We start from the raw sequence: 12527 nt of genomic DNA, 5'->3' as shown, positions 1-12527 counted from the left end.
AGCCATTCAGCAGTCACCACTGTACCATTTTGTAAATTTAATAATCATCAGTTTATCTTTCTTCATTTTCACGGGTTCTCTCGAGACCTTTCCCCTCTCACCAGACATGAACACACAAGCGGTAGATTTGGCATTTGCCACAAGTAAGGAAACAAAAGCCTCCACTATGGGAGAGAAAGCAAGCATTGGGAACCCTGTTGGGACAGCTCCACTCCCATGTGCTTCTCTCCCCTCCAAATTTCTGCCTCCCCTCTTGCACTGGAGGCTGCACCAACTGCTTATATGGCTGTGCTCTGACCCCGAGGGCACAGCGGTAGAAACAATAAGCCAAGTTTTACTTTTTTTCAAGTCAAACATCAATTGTGCTTACAAGGCAAAAAATCAGCAGTCCTTTTCCTTCTGTCTTTATACTCAGAAATTCCAGACAGAGAACTCACTGCTTTGCCTCCCTACCCCCGTGCTGCACAGCGGTGCTCTCGCAGCGGGGCTGCAGGTCTCCAGCAAAGACTCAATTCGAGCAAGAAGATCCCAGCCTCAAAGGGCATTTACAAACCCAGAAGGGAAAAGAGATGTGAGATCACCAGCAGAACTACTTGTGCAGCGCTGCTGCTTTGCCATCTAAAGAGCAGCCTTCAGTAAATTCATTCCTTTTGAGGCCTTTGTCCTACGAGCTTCCCTCCTTGCAGCCCCCAGCCAAAAGCACATGGAGCAGTGACTCTCCATTGCAGAATTGCTGTCCACAATATTCCCACTCAATAATCTTTGTCACAGACTTGAGACTATTTTTGGAAGCTTTAAAAATATCTAAGGGGCACCTTTTCTTTTTATTCAGACACAGCATCTTTTTATGTTTAATACAGATTTGAAAAAAAAATCTGCTTAGCATCAACATGCCTTTCTATTAAAAATAAAACAGCTGAGTAAGCAAGATGACTTGGACAGGAGAAAACTCTATTTATAGAAATGTTTACAACGGTTATCACAGGGTGATTGGGATGACTGTTCACCAAAGGCTCTGCTAAGGAGTAGGGCGGTGATGAACCAGTCACAGGAAGAGGCAACACAACACAGAAGGGATCAACAGCTTCTGAGGTCATGCACAGACAAGGACATTGGTGTGTGCTGTGGAGCATGGAGAGGAGTAGCACTGCAGGAACCCAAGGAGGTTGTGGATGCCCCATCCCTGGAGGCATTCAAGGCCAGGCTGGATGTGGCTCTGGGCAGCCTGGTCTGCTGGTTGGTGACCTGCACGCAGCACGGGGTTGGAACTGGATGAGCATTGTGGTTCTTTTCACAGAATGGCCAGGGTTGGCAGGGACCTCAAGGATCATGAGGCTCCAACCCACTGCCACACGCAGGACCACCAACCTCCCCATTTCATACCAGCCCAGGCTGCCCAGGGCCCCATCCAACCTGGCCTTGAACACCTCCAGGGATGGACAGGGCATCCACAGCCTCTCTGGGCAGCTGTTCCAGCACCTCACCACTCTCATAGTAAAAAACTTCCCCCTGACATCCAACCTACATCTTCCCTCCCTCAGGGAGGCCTTTTCAACCCATGCCATTCTATGATTCTATGAACACTCAGGATCTCTCCATGCTCTTCCCCAAATTCAGCAAGCCCAGGAACTGCAAGAATCAGTATAAATTCCTGTTCCCCTAAGTCACACTGCCTCTCTCATTTTAAGCAGCCAACTAACAGAAAACTATTTGTGCTGCTTTACCTGCAGGTACAGCTGCAGCAGGGAAGGACATCTGAGAAGCTCTGCAAGGAATTCACTTTCTTGGGATCATCCACTTTTCTTGTGCAGCACACCAAGCCTTCTCCATTCTGCATCCAAAATTAGAGAAAATTCAGTATTTCTGAGTTATTGGCAGTGAAACTGGGGGCAAAAAAAGGAAGAGAAAATGCCTTTTTCATTTTTCTCCCCATTATGGAGTACTACAAAATTATATCCTCAGAGCCATGAACAACAGGAAGGTAGGGCAAGGTCTGATTTGAAACGGTAGAGTGAATAAGATAATAACACAAGTGAAATAATGACAGGGATGTTGGAGAAGTGAGTCAGATCAGTCGGATTCTCTTCCAAACCCTGCCACCAGCTCACTGCGTGACCTTGCACAAGTCACTTCATCTGTTTGTGCTGAAAGTGGCTCATCTGCAAAACTATATTTACCTTTGTTAGAAAATGCATGGATTTATAGATACAGAACGCTGAACACGAGCCAAATACTGCTGCCATCTTGCTACTCCTGGCTCTCAATAAACATGTCCCTGAAAGAATAATCAAGTACCTGATAGACAATGTTCAGAAACTCTTCTAGAAGACACTGGACCAAATCTTGACTATAGAGATCCTCTCGACTCCAGTGGAAGCCGAGTGTTATTTTGCAAAAAATTTCATGTTAAAGTTGATTTTATGTAAAGCTGATGCACTTTTTTGGGTTTTTTAGTTTCGTTTCATAGTTGCTTTTTCCCTCCACAATATTGAGCAAGAAAGCAAGATGTGAAAAAGAGCAGCAAAGAGAAAGGGAGAGGTAATCAGAGACAAACATTTAAAGTGCCTTTTCATGGGATTTCTCATTTCTGGATTCCTTACACAGCTGCCCTTTCTTTGACTACATCATTTGGTAGTTTTCCCACCCTTAATAGTCAGGGGTGCTTTTACTGGCCTATTTTCTCCAGGTTTTTTTTATGGCATCTATATAAAACAATCCAAGGAAACTACAGAATCATCTCTCCAAATTTCTCATCACGTCATTATACCAAAATCAACAGAAGCATTTGCAAGAAGGTTGGATTCAAAGCCTTCCAGAGAGGTCCCAATGTCCCACCTGCACCATCACGTCCCTGCTCTGCTGCTCAGGAGTTCCTGCACACAGCCATACCACTCTACAGAGTTCTTGAAATCGTCCTCCTATATTTCTCTGAAAAATGACCATTCCCTTAAAATATGGCACCTCCTCTCGTGGCACTCTGTGATGTGACTCAACAGCACCAGAGTCGCAACTCATATTTCCACAGGGTGCCAGCATCTCAGCATCAACGTGCTGCTGGCGCTGGACTATCATTTGTGCTGTAATTAAATTGAATCCACTCCTTGGCTTGGCTTTATCCCTGAACAATACCAGCGTTTGAGTAATACATTCTCAGGGCAATAATACATCACCTGGGCGAACCCTGGCCGTGATGTATTGGCGCAATACATCAGAGTGCACTCCCGCTATAAGGATCTATGGGCACCATACATCATCAAGGTGAGGCTGAGTGGTGATGTATGGCTCAGAAGATGGTACCGTGCAGCAGTGGACCAGGCCAGGACCAAGGGGATAAAGGTTGGCACGGCCGTTAGCCGATTCTCCAGTGTTATAATGCTGGCACTGACCCAGTGTCTAACTTTAGCTCCTTATTTATTTATCTATCCCAAAGCATCCTACCATTGGATGCGCCTCTCCTCGGATGCATCATTCTCACAGAGGTCTCAGGGGACTGCTGGTACACAATTAGCAAGAGTATATTCTCAGCTTGATGTGGAGAGGTTTAGCCCATTAACACTAATGGCAGCTGCAGCACCAAAGCTCCGTATATCACAGGAGACACAGACACGCGCACGCTAAGCTTTGTGCAAATCTCACCCATTCAAGAGGCACCTGCTGATTATTGGGAATAAAATAACCACAGAAAATTGCTGGAAGCAACCACTCCATTGTTTTCTGATAATTACTTTCAAAAATATAAAAATCGAACATATAGAAAACAGAAACACAAACCCATCCAGCACACGGAAGCAAAACCTTGGTCAGCCTGTAGGACATGAGGGGCCATGCAGAGCTCATTGCAAAGCATTGCTGGAGTGCCTGGGGGCACGATCAGCTCAGGGAACAGTGCTTTAACCCACTGAGGCAGAAAGGAGGCAAAGCAGCATTTGCTGACAGAGTCCTTCCCTTCACCCCTTCATTTTACAAGCTGCAAAATAAAATTTAAGTATAGAGCAATATAAGGCTCAGTAGAGACACTTGGAGATGTTTGCTCAGGAGAAAAATGGCAGAGAATATCCCTAAATGAGCCCCAAACACAGCTCTTAGTAAGAACTCGAGGAAGATGCCCTTGCCATGCATCACTGGAGCCTGCACCTGGGCACAGTCATCCAGTGCTTTGGACAGCAATGTCCTGGGGAGCAAAGGTGGCTAAAACCAATCTCTGTACTCCATACAGAGTCACTCGAGGTCTCACTTAAAGCAGACTTATTGCCCCCATGAAAGAAATAATGGAGCTAATAAAATACTTACATCCTGGCCAACACCTCTGCCAAGCCTGGCGAGCCCCCAGGGGCAGTGAGTGGACAATGAGGCCAACTTACAACGTGTCCTCCTACCCCTCCAGCTCTGCAGCACGCAGCTACTGCCCCCAGAGACCACCACAAGGAGACTGTCCTCACAGCACACAGACATGAGACTGGCATGGCCAGGGCTGCTGCAATTTGGGCACAGCCCTGTGCAACTGGCTGCCTGGTTGGTAGCACGGGAGCACCTGCTTTGCATCTGCATGAAGAGTTCAAGGCTGGCAGTCCTTAAAAATATAAGCACAGCTGCTTCCCTCCAGAGATATCCTCAAATCAAACAACCAAGATAACTTTCTGAAAGAAGAGAAAGGAACGAGCTGTCTTAAGGCACTGAGTGAAATAATTTCGCAAACGCTCACTCCAGTTTTTGAAACAATCTGGAAATGACATTCTCATTAATTACACACCATGTATCTGGAAAATGACAGCACTACTGAGCTGACAGTGACAAGAAATCAGAAACTAGCTTGTGCAGGTGAAACAAGTCACGGACAAACCTTCACCTCTATATGGAGGGGACGGCCAGCACTGCGAGGGGCAGCACTGCAGAATGCCCAGAGACCTTTTCTGCAGCAGATCACAGTGGGTAAAGGCACCCTCCTGACAAGCACAGAGAGAACTTCAAGCAGCATTTCTCCTTTAAAACCCAAGACAAGCTCAGCCCGGACAAGTCATTCATCTTTGCTTACTCCTTGAGCTGCTCTCGGTGCAGTGCTTGCTTGCTGGGGCTGGAAGCCTCCCTGCCATGCCATAGACCAAGAGAAAAGTCAGAGGTCTTCCCTGGGCTGACTCCTGAGTAAGTCAGTGCGAAGCAAATGTAAACCATAAGCACTGAAGTAAGTGGAAAAAAACTGTTTGGTGCATGCTGCCACAACAACGGAAGTCTTTGCAAATTCATAAAATGGAGAACATGAAAAGCAGCAAATCCTCTTTAAAACAGGAAGGAAGCCAGCTAGGTGAGCAGGAAAAACACCCCAGTAGTTAATGTGCTAATGTAGGACCTGGAAAACCTGAGTTTACAGGCCTGCAGTGGACCCATAAACTTCTACATGCTATCATTGAAACTGGAGAACTGCACTTAGCCCAAAAAACTCAGGAATTGCTTACAAGAACTTTAGGAATTGGCTTAAATCTCACCAAAAAGGGAAAACATGCCTGTTTGATGGAAGCCAACAGCAGAAGGCAGGAAAGCTCACATCACCTGAAACCACAGCTCGCAAGGAACCCGAGCTGCCCAGGAGAACCAAGCTCACAGCTCCATGCAAAGCAACCAATCCCTTTCTACTTTCTCAGCATACAAGAAAACAATACTCTGACCTACAGTAAGAAAGTTGCATCAAAAAACTTAAGTCACTTTAGAGCCATTTCTCTTGCTCCCTGGAATAATTTACAAAGGGATTTTTGCACCCAGGCAGAGCACGCAGGCAGGTGGCTGCACCCAGGAGCAATCCATGCAGCCAGAGTTTGTCTTGGCAGGGAGCTGCTGGCTTCCTCTGCACACAGGGAGCGACCTGGTTCCGCTCGAGAGCTGCTTGGTTTAGGAACACACACCTTAACAGGTTGGAGCCCTGCAGACAGGCTGCTTTCGTGAGAGAGGGCGTGAAAACAGATCAAAGTTTCAGAAGAAGTTTATTTTAAAGTATTTCCTACAGCCCGGCAGATTATATTTTTAAAAGTTCAATTATCTTCTGATAAACTCACCAGCCAAATTAGGAAACTAAGTACAATTATTAAAGCATAAGAGAACAATTTCAGATTTGCTTCAAGTGCCAATTCAAACTTAACAAGCACACAGATCCTGCCAAGCAACTCCACACAGATCACTCAGCTTCATTTCAAACTAGAAGACCAGATGAATGCCTGGGATATGACTTACATTTATTCTCATGTTTTTAATCAAAACTTACACAGCCCTTTTAGCTGGCCAAACCCAGAACCAAGATTTTGTAGAAAGGTATTCAGTTTCTCTATGGAATTGGGGGATTTGAGCAACTCCATGCTGAGCTATCAAAGCAGTGCACAGAGCTTACCTCCAGTGTGCAATGCAAAGTCTGAAAACTTGGAAGAAATATTCCACATACTGCAGCGTTTTGCAGAGCGATCTTTTATCCAGATGCTATCCCAGCAGCTGGACTGATCTCCTCAAGAACTCTAGTACAGTTTGTTGGGTTTTTTTTCCTGAAGAGAACTTCTAAACTCACATCCTGTTGGCCAAGAATTCCAAATTCCCATTTGCAAAGCAACCAGCAGTGCACCCTGCCATATACCCTATGGCCATGCACCCAAGTGAGCATGGCAGCTAATGTCCCACTGCACACACACATTCATCAGAAGGGAGAAGATCACAGCTGAGGTTTTTCAGGAGTGGAAAATTCAGTACGCAACAGTGCTGCAGGTGAATTTTCATCAGACACATTTAACCTTACATATCTTTGCATTTTCTCTCTTCCTGTGGGCAGTGTGGGCTCCTGGACATCACACCTCAGTGGCACTAAGGAGGAGCAGTGCAGCTGCTGACCACCAGTCATGAGAAAACGATATCTAACAAAGGGAGTTAGCTCACCAGCTCAGTTTGTGGATTACTGATACCATCACGTTTAAAGGGCAAAGGCCAAAAAGTGCGAGCACTTGCCTTTAACAGGGCTGCCAGATATACCCAGAACAAAACATACTTTTTAGCTGCTTGCCTTTATTAATTTTTGAGGCCCATATTCCAAGGAAAAGGAAAACGTTCCAAGCTGACAACTCCTCCCAGCAAGTTACAGAAAGGAGGTATTTAGGGGAGAACGTGAATTCCAATTCCTGCTGGAAAAACACACTCCTCTTGCAGCGATCTCTGTTGTTGTATTTTTGTATGGGGGTTAAAAAAGGTTTGATTTTGCAGTTTAGCATGTTGAGGCCTCTCAGTGCTCACTGTCGGAGGGTGCCGACTACCCAGCTTCATTCATCAAAGTGTCACTTTTCTGACAGCCATTAATAAATATACTGCCAGAGCCCCTCACACCTGGCGGCCATGGCACACTGCAACACACCGCTAACCTAATTTGCTAATTGCTGCTTTCCCCATTAATTTTAGTCCTGTCTTGTTTGGTGTTGACATGGAGGGAAAAAGAAAGAAGAGTGGGGAAAAAAAGTAGGCAAGAAAGTAAGTGTTGGATGATTCCTGATTATTTCTTCACTTATTCTTCCCCCTCCATCACCATTTACTTGGGGATATCAGCTTCCTATTTATGCTTGCCCTTTTTGAGAGGACTGGGAACAATGGCAATTTGGGCACTGCAGTGTGAGGACTTCACAACCTGCACACCATGTGTTACCCACATAGAAGCCCAGACTCTGGCTCTGCATTTCTTCCTGCCTCCCCCCCTCCCCCTCCCCCCAGCCCCTCCAGAGCTCCCAGCCTATGGCTGCGTAATACTGGGGCTTTGGGTGCTTTGCCTCCCAGACATCATCAGTCTCAGCTTCACCACACTTCACACCTGCCAAAATCCTTACTCTGTTAATTCAATTCCTGGCGACTCTCAAGCGGACATCACTCTGTTCCATTAATCATGTGATTTTCTGATAAATATCCTCTTCAAGGCCCAAGTACAGCCCAAGTCCTTTGTGACTAAGCTGGACTGAAACGCAGGTCTCCAGCCGAGGTCAATTAAGACAAGGAGTACCAGACCCATCAAGCCTTCAGGCAGTGATGAATTATTGTTGCAGTGCTAGTAAAAGTCTCCCTGCAGGACACTCACCAAGCTGTTGTACTTGGACCACACATTGGGGTCCATATGCTCCAAAGCTTTTCCTTGCCTGATTAGGTCTAGTGACGACTGCCCACACTCACTGCTCCAGCTCTGCCTCCCCTTCTCAGGAGCAGAGTACCTGGGATACTGGGTAACTGGGGGACAGAGGCTCCTTGGGCTCTGCACAGCCATCGCTTGGCCACCAACGCTTGGTTAAGGACACAGACACCTGCGTTCTGAGGAACTTTCCAGACCATTCATCCTTTGCTCCGATTAATGCAAGAAAAAGGTGCACTTACCCCATAGGTAAGGCCTGGGCGCATGCTCCTGTCCCCTCAGTCAGGCAGCTTAGGTCCTTCTTTTTGGGTAACCAGAGCTTCCCACAGCCAAGGCGCTCAGACCACAACCACGCAAATTGAGGAATGGTCCTGAGTCTGGGACAGCATCCACTGCCAGCCTGTGCCAAATACAAGAATTTTGAATGCTTCCTTAGCACTGGCAGGAGAAGAATGAAAGTGCTAATGGTGGCCAAATTCCACCTTCAGCAGGGGATTGCAGTCTGCTAAACCCACAGTGAATAACCCAGTCTCAGCACAATCCAAACACAGGGTGTGTTTTAAAATTGCTTGCAATGAGACAATAGTAGATATGAACAGAAGTTAGACTTCTTCTGAACAGACTTCAGTGCACAATGCATGTTTTTCCCTAAAAGAAGCAGAAGGTTTAAACAGTTTTAAATCAGGTAATACTACAAGAAGGGTCTAAAATAATAGCTCAGACTGTTTTGAAATGATGAGTTGACAGGAAAACCCTTCTTTGAACCAGGATTACTATGATGATACCAGGGGATTAGCACAGGTCCGGAAGCAGGATGCAAGCAAACTTGCCAGTTCCGGACATCAGACATTTTGATACCTTTGAGCCCTTTTAGCTATTCTGACAATTAAAACTGTGCTGCCCTGGCACAGCCCTGCTCCCAGCAGTTTCCCTGATTTCTCCCTGAGCCACAGGTGAGATCTGGCTGCATTTCCTTTAGCCCAGAAGGGCCGGCTGGCTCACCTCACCCTTATGGCTCTGCCAGGAGCAGGCCCCACAGGCCGGGCCTTCCACTTCCAGGGGCCTTACAAGTCAGATGCACTGTCCTGTTCCAAGTGGAGTTAAAAAGGCCTGGTAAAAAGTAACAGCACTTCAGCTTTTAGCCAAAAGCTTTCATTCACGGCCCTTTAAAGTTAAATTTACTGTCTGCATTTAGCAATGTCCCTCGAAACTCCCTCCTGGCTCAGAAAAAAACTTGTGTGCAGTTCAGCTGTGCTGCGGCAAACAAAACGCTTCATCCCACGGATCCAGCTATGCATCTCTCTGCCCTTGTTTAGATCTCCGCGTCTCTTTATTCCCTTCAGTGTTCAAACAGCTCCAAGCAACCAGACAGCACAGCTCGTCCTGCTCCCCACTGCTCAACTTCCTGCAATTGCTGAAGAGCTGATCACAAGGAGGAAAGCCACCAACACGTCTTTTTCCCCTGTGACAGGAATGGATACAGCTTTATAGAGCTCCTTGGGCTGCGTCTCCCACTGCAGGCAGATCAAGAAAAACTAGACAGCACAGAGAATGAGTAAAATGATCAATGCTCTACCCTGGAGTATGATAACTCCCATTTTTCACAAGTCAAGGTTAGCTCAGGGCTTTAACTGCTCTCAGGATCACCCCTGCCCTTTGAAGAACCAATTCATTTCCTTGCACAAGCCTCAACGTGCCCTGACCCATCACACCACTGCATGTGCTACACGCTTTCTGCACGCACACAGCCTTCACGCTGAAGCCAAGGTTTTCCCCAAAGAAAGTTTTATCAGAGTGAGTACATTTGCTGTTAAAAAAAAAAAAAAAAAGTTTAGAGCATTTCCTAACAAAAGAGAAAATAAAGGAAAACATTCTGTTGAAAAATACCAGGTCAAATGGAGAGGGAATGGAGAGGGAGTCCTTTCATCTTCTATGCTCTGGGTTGGTTTTATTACACTGTGAAGCCATTTTACTGAATTAGTATCGTAATCATGGCAGTATAATGGGGGTATGGAGCACTGCAGCATGAGCCAGATCCCTCAGCTGGTACAAACCAGCATGGCTCCATTAACTTCAGTGGAGCCAATTTATATCAGCTGAGGATCTGCCCTTTAGTTTTTACTACAGGAAAGCCAGACTACAAATGGGAGAAACCTATATTAAAAACAAATATCTTCAATCACAGCAGCAAGAACGTAGAAAATATTGGCTGAGTCAACTTTTATAGCAATATTTTCTTTCTCTCCCAAGTGCTCAATTTTGAACACTCCCCTATAAAATTTTCCAAGCCTAGAGCAACTTTCCTCCTTCCTTTGGTTAAAACCCACCTCACCTGATGGAGGCAACAAGGCTCTGGAGATGCTCAACTCCTTTCCAGAGCAAAGCAGGGCTTAGAGAACTGGTAGCATCCCTGCACTGAGCCATCTCAGACCTGCAGCCAGCCAGCAGGGCAGTTATGAAAATGGAGATTGGGCCACAAAACATCTGCTCTCGTTGAGAAGCGTGACCCTTCCCACAAGGAGAAGGTTACTTTACCAGCCCCTTTAGGAATGCCACTGGTCCCTCAAATGAAAGCACACTGAAGAGCTCAGGGCCCCTCAGCAGCCTTACTGTAAGCACCTTTTGTTCAAAGCCCAGAGCTGTTAATTAAAGACTGGTGATTAATGATTAAACTCCACGTGGTTCCCATCTCAGGCTTAAAAAGTCCTCGGGATGCTGACTTTGCTGAAGGTTTCAGTGTGAAGTTCTGGGATGCAAGGAGCTATTTATAGAGAAGTCCATCAGAGTGCTGAAAGGAAGTGCTCCTTCCACATAATTAAGAAGGGAAAAAAAATACAATTTCCAAAAAGCATAAAGGTCAAATATTTAGATTAAGTAAAGATTAGGTAAATAAGCCTGTATGAGCTGCAGCCAAAAATGAGAGACTGTTTGTGTGTGTGCTTTCCCCAGCTGGGCACGTTCAGCTCTTGGACTCGGGTTTCTATAGCAAGTATTCTCTCCCAGGGAGTTCTGAATTCATTGTCCATAAAGATCATGGATCCTCATGCCATATTGCATTCATGAATAATGAATACAAAGGATTTCTACATGCAGAATCCGACACGTGGGTAAGGGCAGCATTTACTCAGCCTGTTTGCACCCCAGCCTCTCAGTGCACCCAGCACAGCCTGAGTGGCACAGGCTGTGGAAATGAGAGCTGGAGATCTTTGAGTTCTACATTGTTGTGGATGAATGCTTTTGGAAGTTTTGAAAACTGTTTGAAGTTTAAATTATTTTAAGATTCTGGGTTCCTAGTTTTTGGGCTTTGCTGATCCATGACAGGCCAGGTTTCTTTCCTGATTATAAACTCTTTCTCTGACCACATTCAATTAAAGAAGGTTGATTTTTCCTATGAATGTTTGGAAAAAACCTCTCTTCTTACAGAAATGTATATACTAGAACTTTCCCAAAACCTAATAGCTCTTCATGGCACTGAATAGCTGAGTACTGTACCAAGTCATACAAATGTTTTCACAGCTCTTCATCTGCTTCAGCTCAGCAACCCACAAAATGTAGGAAATGATGGTTGGAAGGGCTCTCTGATCCCACCTGCTGCTCTGAACTGTTGCCAGCATTAGGCCAGGCCAGGCCATGGTTTTGATTCCACAAATAAGATGGGCCACTTTGTCCTGTGCTATACTCACACAGTTATTTCTTAATCAAAGGCAGCTGTGCTGCTCAAGCATGATCTACCCTTCTTAAACCCACGCTGATTTTTTCTGATTCTCACCTTGTCCTTTCAAACCCACAGGTTTGAAATTCACCTTTGGGTGGATTCTCTCTGATCCCATAAATTCAAATACTTCTCTGAGAAGTCCCTAAACATTCGTTCCTCCTCTTTTGGTTGCCCTTTTCCTTCCCATGATGGTTTTGACAATGCACCTTTTCTTTGGTTTCACAACAAATGTATAAACAATAAACCCCTGCTGAAACACCGTATTTTCAAAAAGCAAGTTAAAACAAATCAATGTCTGCTTACATAAATATTGTCAAGTCTGAGTCCCACTGCCACCGTTTTACATTTTCAAGTGTCCCTGTGGAGCAAAAATTTTTAATTGTGGTTTTGGGTGTTATCCTTCCCTGGCTTTCAGTCATGCTTATGGGATGCACGTTAGACATATACTTCCATTGAAAACTTAGGTAGGAAATCTAAGAGCTTAGTTAAGCCATATCACAGCACTGTATATCCTAGATAGCTTGCATAGGTTTCAAGAGATTACAGATTATTTTTATCCCCTTTTGTCCTCGTTAGTAAGCCAAAAAAAGTGGGTACTTGCAAGTTTTTCTCTAGCGTAAGGGGAAAAGAACTGACAGTGGAGTCAATGAGCAGATCCTGGCTGTTCACAAAGGACATTGG

General features: G+C 45.5%; 1 long non-coding RNA gene across 1 annotated transcript; it reads right to left on the bottom strand.

The window, feature by feature from the left end:
• Nucleotides 1-1742: 1742 nt before the first annotated feature.
• Nucleotides 1743-10160, bottom strand: LOC128081042 (uncharacterized). Its single transcript, XR_008206956.1, has 3 exons — nt 10019-10160; nt 8374-8531; nt 1743-1831 (listed from the first exon to the last, which is right to left on the bottom strand). It is a non-coding gene; the product is annotated as an uncharacterized LOC128081042 (long non-coding RNA).
• Between the last annotated feature and the right edge of the window lie 2367 nt (nt 10161-12527).

Source organism: Tympanuchus pallidicinctus, unplaced genomic scaffold, assembly GCF_026119805.1.
Source record: "Tympanuchus pallidicinctus isolate F22 unplaced genomic scaffold, pur_lepc_1.0 scaffold20, whole genome shotgun sequence".
Classification (NCBI taxonomy): domain Eukaryota; kingdom Metazoa; phylum Chordata; class Aves; order Galliformes; family Phasianidae; genus Tympanuchus; species Tympanuchus pallidicinctus.
Note: the sequence above shows the minus strand (reverse complement) of the source record. Positions and strands in the feature narration are given on the sequence as shown.